The sequence below is a fragment of the Hemibagrus wyckioides genome, linkage group LG26 (assembly GCF_019097595.1).
Source record: "Hemibagrus wyckioides isolate EC202008001 linkage group LG26, SWU_Hwy_1.0, whole genome shotgun sequence".
Classification (NCBI taxonomy): domain Eukaryota; kingdom Metazoa; phylum Chordata; class Actinopteri; order Siluriformes; family Bagridae; genus Hemibagrus; species Hemibagrus wyckioides.
Genome location: NC_080735.1, coordinates 1,043,442 through 1,062,059, shown reverse-complemented (window position 1 = coordinate 1,062,059; position 18,618 = coordinate 1,043,442). Strand labels below are relative to the sequence as shown.

General features: G+C 42.4%; 1 long non-coding RNA gene across 1 annotated transcript in view; it reads left to right on the top strand.

Annotated features, from left to right (window-relative positions):
* The first annotated feature begins 1,940 nt into the window (after window positions 1-1,940).
* The window catches only part of LOC131346454 (uncharacterized), an 83,510-nt gene continuing 66,832 nt past the window's right edge, over window positions 1,941-18,618 (top strand). The window contains exon 1 of the long non-coding RNA XR_009203612.1: window positions 1,941-1,974. This is a non-coding gene — a long non-coding RNA (uncharacterized LOC131346454). The remainder of the gene's footprint in view (window positions 1,975-18,618) is intronic.

Here is an 18,618-nt window from a genome sequence, read left to right as displayed (position 1 = left end):
CCTTTATACTGAACAAAAGGCACAAAACCTTATTTACACACTAATATAATGCAATCTTTGCCAACATTTCTATTCAGATGGAGTAAAGTGTACACTATGTGTCCAAAAGACTGTGGATACCTGACCATCACACCAATTTGTGCTTGTTAAATATCACCTTCCAGATTTATTCCCATTTGTTGTTATAAAAAGCTTGACTCCTCTGGACTCTGAACTCTATGCTGCTGGAACTGGTTTGGGCCTCTTAGTTTTAGTGAAGGGTAATGCTACAGAAAAAATTACATTCTATATAGAATTGCTTCCAATTTGGAGACAAGAGATTAGGGCAGGGTTGTCAAATCTAATCCACAATGGTGTGGGTGCAGGTTTTCATTCCAACTGAGCAGAAGCCACACCTGAGTTTACTGAAAGCCAAGATCGGTTGATTTAACAGGTGGAATCAGGTGTAGCTCCTGCTTGACTGGAATGATAACCTGCACCCACACTGGCCCTTTGAGGATAAGATTAGGCACCCCTGGTTTAGGGGAAGGAACAAATATGGGTGTGATGGTTATGTGTCCACAAACCTTTGGCCATGTAGTGTACACAGTATTTGTTCTTTATGTGGTCTTATGTACTGTTACGTGTTTCACCATGGTCTTGGAGTAATAACATTTCACTTCAATGTATACAAGCTAAATAGAGTTATGACAATAAAAAACCACTTGACTTGACTATATTACCCAGGTTTACGGCTACTGTTTAGTTTATAGAAGGTAAAATTATGTAAAAATGACAGGAAGTGAGGATTTATGTGAAAATTCTGAAGATTCTCCTGTAATAATTACTTGACACATCTCCACATGGAAAACAAATCCAGTACAGTATAAATTGGTCTTTACAAAGATATCTTACTGAAACAGAGAGTGTCATAAAGGAAAGGTGGAGCACTGGGGGAAAAAAATACACTGACTGTTCTGTTATAGGATAAAGTAATGGAGAACAGATTTATTAGAAATAATATGTTAGAATAGTTGTTTTTAAAGGTAATTCATTTTGTTCAGTTTGTTCCTATAATAATTAGTCCAGCAATTTGTTATGGTCACGTCACATCTAGAATTTCAGGTACAAGTCCACTGGTCATGACCTGAGAACACTAATGTAAACCTTAATTGTTTGGGAATGATTCCAAATATTTTTCATAATTTGTCATGTGTTACTGAACTTATATAAATATACAATTTACACTGTCAGATTTAAATAGCTTATAATATCTATTTTAATCATTTAATTACATTTAGTGAATATTTGGTAAAGGCCATTCAATTCCAATTAATGGACTTAACAAAAGAAATATTAAATATAAATGAAAATTCTAAAGAAATTTACTTAAATTACATAAATTCATCAATTAAGACAAATAAGACAAAATTTTTGGTTAATAATGCTGTTTTATAAAGGATTGCTTGATTGCTGTTGTAGAAAGGACATTAATCAGTTACAGTTACATTATTTACTGTCCAGTGTCACTCAAATGAGGATGGGTTCCCTTCTGAGCCTGGTTCCTCTCAAGGTTTCTTCCTCATATCATCTCAGGGAGGTTTTCTTGCCACTGTCACCACAGGCTTGCTCATTAGGGATAAAACAGGGATAAAAAAGTCTAGTAATTCAGTTGAACCATTTTTTCTCCTTTTTCTGTTTCTCTTCTTTTGTAACGCTGCTTTGAGACAATGTCCATTGAAAAAGGCCTTATACAAATAAATTGAATTGAATTGAATTGTTTTTATTTTGTTTCTGTGACCTTCAGAGACCTCTTTACATATTGTGATTGAACTGAGCTGCTTATTTGTCTTCATGCAAAATGGCTTATGCAAACCACTCAATCCCTTTGTACTGTTCAATTTCCCTTTCGTACTTTACTTTAGACTCACTTATCATGTGCTCCTTCATTACATTTGTCACAGGGACCCAGGAACAGAGACAGGAGAGCTGATGGTGAGTCAAGTGACTGAGTCTTTATTGTGCAGCCAAACAGTGCAAAACAGGTGAAGAACTGAAAACGTAACTTATCTGAGCTTATCTGAGTGGCATGCAGGGAATCCGAGATACGTTCACACAGGGCGAGACGAGGAAGGAGCTGTAGCTTAAAGTCCACAGAGAACGGGAAGGTAGCATGAACGATACGAGTGTAACGTCAATACTAGCCGTTGCTTGTATGAATGAAAGCGTGTTAAATAGTGTGTGTAATAATGAGTGTCAGGTGAGGTGTCAATATTTCGGTGATTGAGGGCGTGGTTGCGACTCTGAGGTAGGAGCCTCCATGACAACATTGACATCTCTGTTAGAATTTATCCATATAATTTAAAATTGAATTACATCACAGAGCTACAGTTTCCTTTTTTCACTCAGAGAGATGACCATCTCCAACTCCAGGTCTTTTATTATCTTTAATGTCACAGTTTGTAGTTTTTATAAGAAATAAAATCCATATTATGTGTTAGGAAAAAGCTCACATCTTATTTTGTCTCTTTGACCCCGCTGTCTTCCAATGAGCTGCTTGTTTGTTTTCCTTCAGGCAAAACCTCTTACGCAAACTATGTCCCTTTGGGCTTCTTTTAATAAAACTCTGACTCAACCAAATCAGAGTGACAAACACAGACAGATCTAAGTGCAAATATTTGCACACCCTCAGGACAAGACATTAAGTGTGCTTGGTTGTACAGATATAACATAACTCTGTTAGAATTCAGCCAAATGATTTAAGGGCAAACTATATATCTGAGCTACATTTTCTTTTTTTTTTAGAAAGAAAACAGGTGTATGCAGACACATTTTGTTTGTTTGGAAGGTCTATGTGGGTGTTTCTGTTGCACCAATCTGCAAATATCCACAGTTAAATGAGATAAGTAATAAATTCCAATGTCTTCAAAGGTCCAGGAATAAACTAACCCTTGGCAGTCAGAAGAGATTAAATAGAACACTCACCTAAACACTTGTGCTTGTAAATTACTTATTCAATTAATTAGTTTATAAAATTAATTCATTTTTTAGAATGGTTCTTTTACTTTGTTTATAAAAATATTATTTATATTATATTATTATTTTATATATAATTATTTTATATATTATGTCAGCATGTTGCATCACACACTGAATTTGATATATTTACTCACTGTCCAGATTAATATGAACCTTTACACCTGTTTATAGGATGATTCAGCTCCATTGCTCTCCCCCCTTAAATATATATATATATATATATAAAATGTATATAAGAATATCAACATTAAGTGCTTTGCCTTGTACAGAAATTCAGAATAAACTAAATGCAAATTTAGTAAATGCAAACTAAATGGAGTAAGCTAAATTCTTCCTACACAGTGAGCAGTGATGCGCCTTCTCTCCTATGTGAATGCGCTGATGTTTTCGGAGAGTACTCTGTTGAGTAAAACACTTTCCACTCTCTGAACAATTATATGGCTTTTCTCCTAGGTAAATACGCCTGTGTAGCTGAAGATTACTCTGTTGAGTGAAACTCTTGCCACGGAGGGAACAGAGATACTGCTTTTCTCCAGTGTGAATGCGTTCATGTCGATGGAGATCACTCTGTTGTACTGATCACTCAGTAAACCTTTTTCCACACAGTGGGCAGTGACACGGTTTTTCTCCTGTGTGAATACGCTGATGTTTTCTGAGATTACTTTGGTCAGGAAAACTCTTCTCACACTGTGAGCAGTAATACAGCTTCTCTCTTGTGTGAATGCACTGGTGAACTAGTAGAGTACTCTGTTGATTAAAACTCTTTCCACACTTCGTAGTGGCAATTCTGGACGTGTTTGTAGAGATCAATTGAAGATGCATAGGAAAGAGGTCATGTGGAGCAAGAGAAGTCTTCCAACGTAGCTTTGTATATTTCTGGAGAAAGTATTTGGAAACCTGACAATCACAACTGTACAGTTAAGTGATATCAGCTGCTGCCCATAACTTTTTTATGGATATTTATCTGTTTAGATTTCTCAGGTTAACACCTATATATATCTGTATTCACTATTTCATGGTGAAATAATCATGGTGCCCACCATGGCTAACGGGTTTGCTTTGCTCTCCCAGTACCACCATAATTTTGTATCTGTGTTAGTGTTGTTATCTGTCTTGAATGCACAGTTCATGAAGACAGTAATTTACAGCAGATAAGGGAACGCTGCGCTCTTATTTTTACAGAAACCTGGTTTCTGTAATAGGGAGATGTGCAAAGTAAGAATTTCACTGTATGGTCTAAATTACTATGCACATGTCAATAAACCTCTTGAATTGCTGCATTGGAACTGTGTTTAATTAATGTTTGAATAAATACTTATTTCACCCACTGTAAGTGGTCCTTCCTCTTCCTCATCTGTGGCACAAAGATTGCCATAAAAATTGTTGCCATGAAAATTATCCATGTTCACGCTCTTTTAATGACATAATTTTCCAGGATTTTTCCATTAGATTTATGATCACTAGGAATACTGTCCATAAGTTTGTGATGACTGTCAGTGATATTAGAAATCACTGACATATACCAACTACTGTGACAGCTAATAAAATTGATTATTTTAATAAATTATAAGCTAGATTAAGCTATCCTATTCTGTATCCAAGCTAGAATAAGCTAGCCTATTTCATATTCAATTTCCTTAATTACTTGCAGTCTCACTTTAGACAGGGAAGCGGAACATATTTCTCTGATACACCTTAATGTTCATTTCATCTCCATGCCATTCTTAAATATATGGGGACATTGTTAAGTGCCGATGTGGGAATGGAGGTCAGAGCAGGGAAAATTGAGTAAGGATCTACACAATCTACATGGATCTACCTGTGCGAGACTGCTCGAACATGTTTTGTGTTTCATTAAGTGGCAGAGGAATTAAAAGGGGGGCAAGACAAGCTGCATGAGTCAGAGAGAGAGAGACATGATCTGCACAGAGCCATGCATGTGTGCATATAAAGAAAATAATAAAAACCACTGAAAAGCTATCACAGTAGTAACAGCCAATAATAAGCCCCTTTGACTTGTCCCAAGCCTGCCATCTTGTCATTTCTCCCTCTTCCTAAAGCACTGAATCTAGCACTTATTCTTTCCCTGTTGTTTTATGTATTTTTAAAAAATGTAAAAAATTATTTGGGTTAGGGTTAGGGTTAGGGTTATTTAAAATTTATTTCCTCCCAACAAAGTTTTTAAACTGATGGTATCCTTAGTCTGTGACCTAGTGAACCAGTGTTGATGTGTTCTGTGACAGAGACGAACTTTTCAAAGAACTTTTGTATGTCTGTCTGTATGAGGGCATCTGCTAAATGCTGTAAATGCATTTTACTATTTGCCATTTACCATTTGTGGAGCAATTTTGGTTCCAGTGGTAGTCAAATGTATGCCTGAGATCTTTGGTGTGCTCCCCTTCGTACAACACCAAGAGTTCCTGTCCTGGGTTAATGGTTTGACAGCAACGGTACAGAATCCCACCTTGATATGGAAATGCCACAAGATTTTGCTCTTCTTCATTATAAGCACAGTTCACATACCTAAAGGAATAAAGCAAAGCAGCAAAAAAGGTAACAATTAAAAATTACATGGAGAATCAATGACAGGAAAATGACAAATTTATTTAAAAAAAAAAAAAAAGAACTATGAACACACCCAACATTCATACCTCACCCTATCCAGTTAGCATGCATCTCTATTCTTAGCGTCTGTGTATTCTTTACACTACCTGCTTCTGTATATCTGCAAAAAATGACCAATTTATTTTCATCTACTTTATTAAACATTTTTTCTGTGTTGAATAAAAGCACTCCTGTTTCATGATAGCCTAAAGGTGTAGTCTAGATGCTGCACCTGTAATCAGTTTCATGTGTGCATTACAAATAGGCAGGACCTCATATTCAATGTAGAATAGTCCAATCTAGAGGTTGTACATTCACAGAATTGGTTTAGAGATTTTAATGATGTAAAGCAGCATCTGTTGTTAGAGCATGGTTCTTGACTGTATCTTTTGATTTCTTGGAACAGCCATCAAGCTCTATGGTGAAATTCCTATTGCAGTCAGACTGGGTCTCCAGTATTAGACCCAGTATTTCTGTTTTATCAGAATTCAGTAAGGGTTTTTTTACGCATCCTAACTTTGTCTTAAAATAATTTTTGCATAAAAACATTTTGCACTGTATTGCTGAGTTTGACTTCTCTGACAAATATTATTGTATCCTGCACATTGAAGTGAAAGACAAACCAGATTGCTAGTAGCTGTCTCTCCATATATCTGTTTTTAAGCCTGTCAATTAAAATATCAAGTGTCAAATGTTGGCCTCAAGTCCAGACCTATCAGAACAGAAACAGGGATAACTGTGTACTAAATGATCAAAATCACAGTAAAAACAACAAACAGACCTGCGTGACAATTTTTTTAAGTTAGGCCAACAGTATGGCAAATAGATTTATAACATAGTAAGCACACCAAACTGCCATAACATTAAAACCAGTGACTGGTGAAGCGAAAAGCATTTGATTATCTCGTTATGATGGCATATTTCAAGGGGTGAGATATATTAGACAGCAAGTGACCAGCCAGTTCCCATGGTTTATGTGTTGGAAGCAGGATCAATGCCAAGTGTTAGGAACTGAGAGACTTTGACAAGAACAAAATTGTGAAGGCTAGATGACTGGGTCAGACAGGTAGGATGTTTCCGGTATGAAGTGGTTAAAATCTACTAAAAGTTGTCTAAAAAAGGGCAAACAGTAAATGGGTTACAGGGTCATAGGTGCCCAAGGCTCATTGATGCTCTTGAGGTCAGAAGACTAGCCCATCTGTTCCGATCCTACTGAAGAGCTACTGTTGGAAAAACTGCCGAAAAGGTCGATGCTGGCTGTGTATTGAGCTGCAGAGTGGTCAGAGTGACCATGCTGACTCCTGTACACTACATAAAGCATGGACAACGGACACACAAACATCAGAAGTGGACCATGGATAAATGGAAGAAGAAGGCCTGGTCTGATGACTTGTGTTTTCTCTACATCATTTGGAAGGCCGTGTGCATGTGTGTGTGTATGTGTCTGTCTCTTTCCTCAGGGAAGACATGGCACCAGGATGCACAATAGGAAGACGGTGAGCCAACGGAGATGGAAATATTATTTTGACATGTACCACCTACCTAAATATTGTTGCAGATCAAGTTCACCCCTTCATGGCAAAGGAACAGTATTTCCTAATGGCAGTGGCATCTTTCAGCAGGATAATTCTCCCTGACACACTGCAAAACTCAGAAAAGATCAAGGAACATGACAAAAAGTTTGTGTTAACCAGGGTTCCAATTTTCCCAGATCTCAATCTGATCCAGCATCGGTGGCATGACAGACATCACAGCATACCTTCAAAGATCCTGTGGTATCCATGACTCAGCAGGTCAGAGGTGTATTGCAGGCATGAGGGGACCTACACGATATTAGTTGGTTTTCAATGTTTGAATCTTCAATGGATAATCTTTTTATACTTTGTATTCTGCCCAATTGTCATGAAATCCCTAATCTAGTAAGGTAGCAGTCATCAAAAATAGTCCAGATAAAAGTCTGGAAAAGTATCAACAAGGACGTAATTACAAAAAATCCCAAACTTTAAACACGTTTGAGGTGTTGATGGCAATTCCTTGCTGTCACAAGCTGACAGATGTAATGGCAGATCTGTGATGGTGTGAAAGTCCCCAAGTGGCTCTGTTCACAGCTGTCTCCATCCACAGCATCAGTGAGCATCACCAAGAGACAAGATTCTGACCAGAGGTAGAGGCAGTGGTCATACTGGAAACTGACAAACACTGGGAGCTCAGGAGTGGGGTGAGTAGCTCAACAGAGAAAGACAGAGAGCGAAAGAGAAAGATATTAAGTATGCTTCTGGTCATGTGATGTTTAAAAACAATGTAGATTATGTGTAAAGTGCAGGCAGGGACTCCAGCAAGACTATCTATGACAGCAGAACTAAAAGGGAGAGCCAGAAGGTGACAGACATGAAGGCTTCCCGGGACATAAAACGTCCAACCACTTCACAGTCAGCAAACCTGAGTGACTTGTGAGGGTGGTAAGGTGACAGCATCCAAACATCCCAAACATTGAGACTGTGTCTGAATCCCCAACACTAATTGGAAGGCTGTTCCATAACTTTGGGGCTTTGAAAGAGAAAGCTCTGCCCCCTGCTATAGCCTTGGCTACTTGAGGTACTACCAAGTAACCAGCACCCTTTGATCAGAGTAGGCGAGGCGGATCATAAAAGACTAGAAGATCGCTCAAGTACTGCGGCGCGAGACCATTTAGTGTTTTAAAGGTTAGTAACGGTATTTTATAATCAATGCGAAATTTGACTGGGAGCCAATGTAGTGTGGCTAAAATAGGAGTGATGTGCTCATATCTTCTGGTTCTAGTTAGGACTCTAGCTGCTGCATTCTGGACTAACTGGAGCTTTTTATGCTCCTACTGGAACATCCAGACAGTAAGGCATTACAATAATCCAACCTAGAGGTAACAAAAGCATGAAGTAGTTTTTCTGCATCATGAACTGACATAATATTTCTTATTTTGGCAATATTTCTGAGATGAAAGAAGGCTACCCTAGTGATATTATCTACATGAGATTCAAACAAAAGACCAGAGTCAATAATCACACCAAGATCTTTTACTGCTGGACAAGATGAAACAGAAAGACCATCCACCATTACTCTGTAATCAGAAAACTTACTTCTAGCTGCATGTGGTCCTAGTACACCTCTGTCTTGTCAGAGTTAAGCAGGAGGAAGTTAGTGACCATCCAATGTCTAATGTCCTTTACACATTCTTCTTATCTAATCTTAATTAGCTGGTGTCTCTCATCTGCTCATCTGCTGAAACATATACAGTATCTCACAAAAGTGAGTACACCCCTGACATTTTTGTAAATATTTTATTTTATCTTTTCATGGGACAACACTGAAGAAATGCCCCTCTGCTCCAATGTACAGTAGTGAGTGTCCAGCCTGTATAATAGTGTAAATTTGCTGTCCCCTCAAAATAACTCAACACACAGCCATTAATGTCTAAACCGTTGGCAACAAAAGTGACTCCACCCCTAAGTGGAAATGTTCAAATTGGGCCCAATTAGCCATTTCCCCTCCCCGGTGTCATGTGTCTAATTGCTAGAAAGCAGATCTAGCCTGCTTGGTCCAGGACAGGGGTCTTGGGTGTCCCTCTCAAAAGGAACATGAGGGGGCTTGCGATTATACTACAGTTCCATATGAATCATCGATAAAAGTTAGCAAATCCCAAGAAGTGCTATAAATCCTTTATCGTAGTGAGTTCAGTACATGATGGTATCCCAGTGAAACTCTAATTTCTCTGCCTTGACGTAGAGTTGGTGGTGTAGCAAGCAAGCAAGTATCCAAGTATCCAACTTGTTGTCCAACAAGTCCTTAAATACATCATTGATATAAAGGTTTGGAAAACAGCTGGAGCATTGGAAAGACCAAAAGGCATGACTAAATACTCATAATGACCCCTTATCATGTGGAAGGCTGTTTTCCACTCATTGCCCTCTGGAGCCGCCAGTACCAGAGGAAGTGGATAGGGATATCAGATGGTGAGTGCATACATACTCCTCCATAGCCTTACTTTTGGCATGAGAGAGGATAAATCCTGCCCTTGGGGGGCATGCCATTGGACAGGAGATCAATCGTGCAGTCCAAGGGGCATGGGGGGGGCACATGTCCTTCTGCTTACTGAACATACACAACACATCGCTGAGATCATTGTGGATCCTTCCGGGGGATGCTAGTGGGTCCTATTCCCACTGGGCTTTCCACTGACATTGCGAGGCTGTAATGATGGGCTGGAGGCGTAAGTATAAGAAACCATCAGCAGATTTATTAATAAACAGCTGGGGACACACGAGGGTTCTACCGACCAGGGGAATAACAGCAGTGGGTAGCCCAGGATGCATTGAAATGGGGTTAGCCCCGTAGATGAATGTTGTAGGGAGTTCTGGGCATATTCAGCCCAGGGCAGGAACTCACTCCACTTCTGCTGTTCTTGGCTACAATAAGAGCGAAGGAACCTCTCCAGCTCCTGATTAAGGCACTCCACTTGGCCATTAGACTGCGGGTGATACCCGGAACTCAGACTGATGTTGATTCCTAGCTGACGACAGAATTCTGATCAGACATGGGATGTGAATTGAGTTCCTCTGTCGGTCACGATGTCTTCAGGTAATCCAAAATTGCGAAATATGTGAAGAAACAAAGCCTGAGCACTCTCCATGGATGTGGGAAGTCCCTTCATGGGAATTAGTTTACAGCCCTTTGAAAATCTATCGGTAATGACCATGACCGTCGTGTAGCTGTGAGAATTGGGAAGATCAGTCAAGAAGTCAATGGAAATGTGAGACCAGGGCTGCTGTGGAATGGGCAGCGGCTCTAAGAGGCCTTCAGGTAACTGGCGGCTGGTTCATGACTGGGCACACATGCTACATGATCGGACGTACTCTTCGGCGTTCTGATGGAGGGAAGACCACCAAAATCTTTGCTGTAGCAGCTGGGTGGTTCTGTGAATGCCTGGATGCCCTGTGCTCGGGCTTTCATGAGTCCATTGCATAACTCTGGCATGTAGCATGGTAGGAACAAACACCTTGGTAGGAGGACAGTTAGGCGGGGGAGTATGTGAGGTCTAGGTCTGTTCAATCTCCCTGAGAATGCTCCATTGGACAGGGCATATGAGAACAGATGAAGGAAGAATAGGATCTGGAGAAGTGGGTCGGTCAGTGGTGTCATGGCGTCTGGAAAGGGCATCGGCTTTGCCGTTCTTTGAGCCTGGACGATATGTGACTGAAAACTTAAATCTCAAAAAGAACAATGACCATCTAGCTTGGCGTGGGTTTAGACGCTTTGCCTCTCGGATGTATGCAAGATGGTGATTTGCCCCCTCCAACCAGTGTCTCCACTCTTCCAGTGCCGCTTTCATGGACAACAGTTCTCGATTACCCACATCATAGTTTATCTCTGCTGGTGTGAGTTTCCTAGAAAAGAAAGCACATGGGTGAACCTTGCCTGAATCAGGTTGGCGCTGTGAAAGAACCGCTCCAATCCCACTACTCCAACAACACAGTCTAGGATGACGAAGGATGGGACCTGAGGAGAAACTTTGTTTTAAGAGATGGAATGCTTTCTCAGCTTGGTCAGTCCATTTGAGAAGACGTGGCTTCCCTTTCAATAGGGAAGTGAGTGGGCTTGCTATGGTACTGTAATTTCGGATGAATCTTCGATAGAAATTTGCAAAACCCAGGAAGCGTTGCAAGTATTTGATTGTGGACGGGACCGGCCAGGCTGTGATTGCAGATACTTTGCCTTGGTCCATCTCTACTCCACCCTGCAATATGACATACCCTAAGAAAGATATGGAAGGTCAGTGAAACTCGCACCTCTCCAGCTTGACATACAAATGCTGTTCCACCAGATGACGGAGAACGGCCCGAACATGCATGATGTGTTGTTCTAGGTTGGGGGAGTAGATCAAGATATCATCTATGTATGCGATCACGTAGCGGTTCAACATATTTCTAAACACTTCGTTGATGAGGGATTGGAAGACAGCCGGAGCGTTGGTGAGACCATAGGGCATAACCAGGTATTCATAGTGCCCATGGGTGGTGTGAAAGGCCATTTTCCATTCATCTCCCTCTTTAATCCAGATTAGATTATATGCGCTGCGCAGGTCCAGCTTGTTAAAAATCTTGGCTCCCTGAAGCTGCTCTAGGGCTGCGGGTACCAGTGGGAGTGGATAGGGATATGGAACTGTGATAGCATTTAGGCCCCGATAGTCAATGCAGGGTCTGAGGCCTCCATCCTTCTTTTCAACGAAGAAAAACTCTGCAGCTGCAGGAGACATCTATAGCGGTAATCTTCAATGTGGGTATGCATGGAACAAGGGGAATATTGAGTTGATGTACCAGGTTACTATTGATTAGATTAACCGCTGAACCAGAGTTAATCAGTGCCATAGCATAGGAACAGGAATTAGCGACACATAAACGAGTGGGAAGTGAAACTTTGTATGATAGCTTTAAAGTCTCTACCTTGGACACGGTGGGTTTTTCGAGACAGTGATAAACTCTGTGGTCGGGTTTCCCACAGTAGAAGCATAGCTGGAGCTTTCTGCGGTGTTCTCGTTCCTCTGTAGAAATTCCAGCCCTCCCCAGCTCCATGGGCTCGGAAAAGTCTGGCTGGAAATCGAGGCTTTCCTCCTGACAGCATGACTTGGTGGATGAAGGCGGATGCTGTCGGCGCAGGTTGTCGAGGCGGATGGCTCTGGTAATGTATTGGGACAAAAAGGAACAGTAGTCTCTCTGCATGTAATGTCGGCTTTCAGTTCCATATTAAGCCCCTCGCAAAACAGGGCCATGAGTGCGGGCTCGTTCCATCGTGATTGCGCTGCCAGTGTGCAAAGTTTAATAGCATATTCTGCAGCAGTCTCAGAATCTTGGCGCAGCTCCATTCGCTGAACTGAAACATCTTTGCCCCCAGCGGGGTACCCAAACACCTCCTTAAGTTGGTTAATAATCTGCTGAAATCCTTATTCGTGTGAAACCCAATCTAGTGCTTTGCCCGTGAGTAGTGATAGCAAGAACGCGTACCTGGTTGTATCATTACTGTAGGCTTCTGGCTGCAGGCTAAAGAAATTGTCGCATTGACACAGAGATCCCCAGTGTTGGTCGGCGGAGCCATCGTACTTCTCCGGAAGAGTTAAGCGTGGTAATTCACTGTGAGCACTGGAACTCGGTGTGGTAGCAGGAGCATGGCTAGTGGGCTGTTGTCGAAGCTGTTCGTGAACGGCTCTCAGCGAAACCACTTCTGTTTGGAAAGCCGCTCATGTCAGGCATAATATCCTGTAATAACAGGCTGGAGGCGTAAGTATAAGAATCCATCAGCAGATTTATTAATAAACAGCAGGCAGAAAACGTAGGCAGGCGGAAAGTCTAAACCGGAAAATCAAACACTATGCGTCAAAACCAAAACAGAAACCGAAACTCGTAGAACCGGGAAACAGGCAAGGATCATACACATATATCAATAATCTCAGGAATAGCTCAAGGCTTTGCACGTGACACAAGGGGACGATATTACTCATTTGGCCAGAGGGAGCACGCTGCTTAAAAGTTCTGAAAACAGGAAACAACATGCGCACAGTCAATATTCAGGCGATGGTTCCCTCTGGTGGTCTGGATCAGCATACACCGTGACAGAGGCAGGAACATGATATAGGGTTCTGGAGACAAGTCTTTGTGCAATGAGGTGACCAACGCACTAATTCCCCCTCTTTCCAGGACATATCAGGGTTATGGTGCTGTAGCCAGGGGAAACCGAGGATAATGGGGGAGGATAAAAGGATAAAAGCGGATTAGCATAAAATCCCAGAAGTAAGTGTTCTTTGTGGGGGCGTTAGAATTCGGGAGAATGCTCCCTCTGTTGGCCTGATGTCAGGTCCAATGTTATACTCGTTAAATGAAATGTGCAGCATTTGGGAGATGCCCTTATCAAATTACACCAAAGTCTAAGAATTCCATAAGAATACGAGTTAGACAAAGGTTTTGTGTTGTGTTTATTCCATTACCAGTCATTTAGTTTAAAGTAGTTTGAAAGAGAAGACAGTGTGTGTTTAAACAAAAACCAAAAATGCCCAAAAATATTTAGAACAAGTTTATAAAAACACAATACCCAGGAGTATTCACTGCTCATAGCTTCCTCTCTGTCTACAAGCTCTCCCTGGTAGGGTCCAAAGTGTGCACCTACTGGAACAGTCTCCCCCTTATTAAATATAACTCCCAGGCCTGAGTCGGGAATACCAGACTTCCGGATCTCTAGTCCAGGAGGAAGAGTTTGTCTGGCTCGGTCCGGGACTCCCATGGGAACAGGAGGATTTGCAGACCTCACAGTCTGGAGGGAAATAAAATATAATAATTTGAAGAAATAATGCCCAAAATAAATTTTAATAACTGCAATTAATACAATTTAAGAGAGTTTTTATCTTTTAAAATAAAAACAGTGATCAGTGGGTGTTACTGAGCTCCAAAATGGTCCGAGTTCTTTCAGAGGTAGTCTTTATTGTCTTCCACTTTAATGGAGATAACTTCAGGTGTGTTTTTGGAGTCATCTTCATGGTTGTAGATGTTCAGCTCCATCGTCTCCTCTTTCTTTATGCAGACTAATAATGTTTATATAAATGCATGTGCAGACACACACACAAACACACACACATACACACACATAGTCTTACACATACTGACAGAACTCTACCATTATTTAGAGATTTTATTATTTACATACACTACCAGTCAAAAGTTTGGACACACCTTCTAATCCCATGGTCTTTCCTGATGTTTATTTCTTTCTACATTGTAAAACAATGCTGAAGGCGGCTGAAATCCACAGTAATGTCCTTTGAACAGTTGATATTGAGATATGTCTGCTACTGATGCTCTGTAAAGCCTTCATAACGCCTCTAATCTGAGGTGCTGTTAATTGGTGATTTCTGAGGCTGGTCACTCTAAATGAACTTCTCTGCAGCAGAGGTAAATTTTGGTCTTGCTTTACTGGGATGGTCTTCATGTGAGCCAGTTTCATCATGGTGCTTGATGGTTGCAAGAACTATTCCAGAACACCTGACGTTCGTGTCTTAAAATAACAACTGACTGTTTTTTCTTGTCATTACATATGGATTACTGAAGTCCATGTGTGTTATTTCATAGTTTTGAAATCTCCAGTATTATTCTAGAATGTAGAAAATAAATCCCTAAACAAAAAACATTGAATTAAAAGCTGTGTCCAGACTTTTGACTGGTAGTGTATGTAGTGTAGTGCAGACATATGAAGTGTTTAAATATCTGTATGTAGTAACTGGACTGATGAGGTCTGAGCTCCATACAAACTCCTCCATTCTGCTGTTCCACAGGGGAATCTTCTGCGTCTGATGTTTATCCAACTAAAGGTTCTGTTTTTGTAAGGACGCACTCGAGGCAGGCATAGTAGAATCCATATGCAGATCTTTATTCACAAAAATGGCACGCAAGAATCGGAATTGATATGGCTAACTGGATTAATTTGGCGTAGAATTTTAAATGGGCCAACAAACTTGGGACTTAACTTATGACAAGGAAGTTTCAGTTTTATATTCTTAGTAGAAAGCCACACCTTCTGACCCACTTGGTAAGCTGGGTGGGGACGCCGACGCCGGTTAGCTTGGATCTCTTGTCGTCGGATCGCCCTCTGGAGACGAACATGGGCTCTTTCCCAGACCTCCTGACTACGTCTTGACCAGTCCTCAACTGTGGGCACATCTGAGGGTTCCCCAGACCAAGGAAAGAGCGGAGATTGATAGCCCAATACACATTGGAAGGGAGTTAAGCCGGTAGAGGAGTGGCACAACGAGTTTTGGGCATACTCAGCCCAGGGGAGAAACTCACTCCAACGGTGTTGCTCACGGCTGCAGTATGTTCTTAGGAACCTCCCAATTTCTTGATTAAGCCGTTCCGCTTGGCCATTGGACTGGGAGTGATACCCAGAGCTGAGGCTGACATTGATCCCGAGTTGCTTGCAAAACTCCGACCACACATGAGATGTGAACTGTGGGCCGCGATCAGAAACAATGTCCTCGGGTAAGCCATAGTGACGGAAGATGTTTTGGAAAATGGCTGTGGCTGTTTCCATGGCAGTAGGCAGACCTTTCATGGGGATTAACTTGCAGGACTTGGAAAATCGGTCGATTACAACCATGACTGTGGTGAAACATTGAGAGACAGGGAGGTCTGTGAGAAAGTCTACTGAGATGTGAGACCAGGGTCGGCGTGGAACTAGCAGTGGTTCAAGTAGACCTTCTGGTAGCTGACGGCTCGTTCGGGATTGTGCGCAGACCGAGCAGGAAAGGACAAACTCCTCGACATCGTGGTTGAGCGACAGCCACCAGAATCTTTGTCGTACCAGCTGAATGGTTCTGAATGGTTCTACAGGTGCCGGGGTGTCCTGAATGGTGGACATGTTCAGGGTTAGGATGACAGTATCGGAGCGGAAGAAAAGCTTTTCTTAAGTTTCTGAAAAGCAGCTCTGGCATGATCAGTCCACTTTAATTTCTTGGGCTTGTCTTTCAGCAGTGAAATCATTGGGCTAGCAATGGTACTGTAGTTCCTGATGAATCAGAAAAAGTTCGCAAGGAAGCGTTGCAAACCCTTGATGGAGGTAGGTTCGGGCCAGGATGTAATGGCGGACACTTTTGATTGATCCATTTCCACTCCTTCATGCGAGATTACATATCCTAGAAATGCTACTTAGGAACGATGAAACTCACATTTCTCCAGTTTCACATAGAGATTGTGGTTGGTGAGGCGTTGGAGGACAGCACGAACATGAGAAATGTGTTGATCTAGGCTGGCGGAATATATGAGGATGTCATCTATGTAAGCAATGACAAATTTGTTTAGCATATCCCTGAACACTTCGTTGATAAGTGACTGGAAGACGGCGCAAGTCCATATGGCATGACCAGATACTCGTAATGTCCATGTGTTGTGTGAAACGCCGTCTTTCATTCGTCGCCCTCCTTTATCCGGATGAGATTGTAGGCGCTGTGCAGGTCAAGCTTGGTGAAGATTTTAGCTCCTTGTAACTGTTCGAGGGCTGCGGGAACCAGGGGTAAGGATACGGGACTGTGATTGTGTTCAGGCCTCTGAAGTCAATGCAGGGTCGAAGGCCGCCATCCTTCTTTTCTACGAATAAGAACCCTGCTGCCGCTGGTGAGGTAGACGGGCAGATGTATCCAGCTGCAAGGGCTTCCTCAGTATATTCCTCCATAGCAAGCTTTTCAGGAAGAGACAGGGAGTAAATGCGATTCTTAGGTGGCATGGTGTTCGGAAGAAGGTCAATGGCACAGTCCCAGGGTTGATGTGTGGGTAATCTGGCAGCCTTTTCTTTACTGAAGACCTCTTGGAAATCTTGGTATTCTTTAGGGAGTGTGACTTGGAGCGATGATTCGGGGCTTTCGATAGACGTGGAAAGGCATGGTTATCGGGTTGCAAAAACAGTTCTCTAGGCAAAAGGTGGACCACCTTTTTAATTCCCCCTCCTTCCATGAAATGTCCGGGTCATGAAGTTGAAGCCAGAGAAGGCCTAGGACGACAAGGTTTGATGGTGAGGAAATAACGAAAAATCTCAGTCTTTCTCTGTGAAATAGCCCGATCTGAACCTCCATGAGAGGTGTGTGGTGAGTAAGAAGGCCCTCCCCAATGGGCTGATCATTTATGGCAGTGACTCTTAACGGCGGAGTGCATGGGATAGTAGATAGGCCGAGCTCATGGACCAGGTTGCTGTCTATCAGGTTCACTGCTGATCCGGAGTCAACCAGCGCTGTGACGAAAAAACGAGAGTCATCTACAAAGGATGTAGGCAGGAAGAGAAACCTTAGAAACCAGCTTCATGACTTCTCTCTGGGATGTGGCAGGCTTCTCTGGGCATTGGAAGACACTGTGACCTGGTTGTCCACAGTAGAAGCACAGCTGCATCTGCACACGACGTTCGCGCCCACCTCAGAAACATGAAACCTCCCCAGTTGCATAGGCTCGGTGACTTCCTCCTTCTGGCTGTGGTATTCCATAGTGCCACGTGGTGAGGAATGAGGTGTGGGGGTGCGAGTACGATGCTGGCGCCGCAGGTTGTCAAGGCGAATAGCAGTGGATATGTACTGGGAAAGAGTAACATCAGTGTCTCTGCACGCCATTTCAGCCTTCAGCTCTCTAGTAAGTCCTTCCCGAAACACCGCTATTAATGCCGCCTCATTCCAGCCTGACTGAGCAGCGAGCGTGCGGAACTTAATAGCAAAATCAGCAGCTGTATCCGTTCCTTGGCGTAATTCCAGTAATAGAACAGAAATGTCTTTACCTCCTGCCGGATACTCAAACACTTCCCTGATCAGATTCGTGAAGTAATCAGCTGAGGTCTTGACCTGAGGATCCGAATCCCACACAGCCGAAGCCCAATCCAGCGCCTTGCCCGTCAGCAGAGATAAAAGGAATGCGCATCTGACGCTATCGCTGCAGTATACCTCCGGCTGTTGAGAGAAAAAGTTGTCACACTGGCGCAGGAAACCTCGGCATCGATCCGCGGCACCATCAAACTTTTCTGGCAGCACGAAGCGTGGAATTTCACTGCGCGGAGGCGGAACTGGAGCTGCGGCGGGAGATTGTCGTTGTCGTAGCAGCGCGTTGGTGGCTTTCAACGCCTCCACCTGGTCCTGGTAGAACCGGATCATATGTCCTTGGCGAACTAAGGTTGCACGAGGATCCGCTGGATTCTCTGAAGGCGAAGTATTCTGTAAGGACGCGCTCGAGGCAGGCGTAGTAGAATCCATATGCAGATCTTTATTCACAAAACGGCAGGCAAGAATCGGAATCGATATGGCTAAGCAAAAGGGTCAAAAACCGGAAAATCAATAACTAGCGAACAGAAACCAAAACCGCAAAACCGAGACTCGTAGAAAAACAGTAACAGGCAAAGATCATACACGTAGCAGGCAATCAGGAACAATAAACAAGGCTTGGTAAGTAATCCACTACA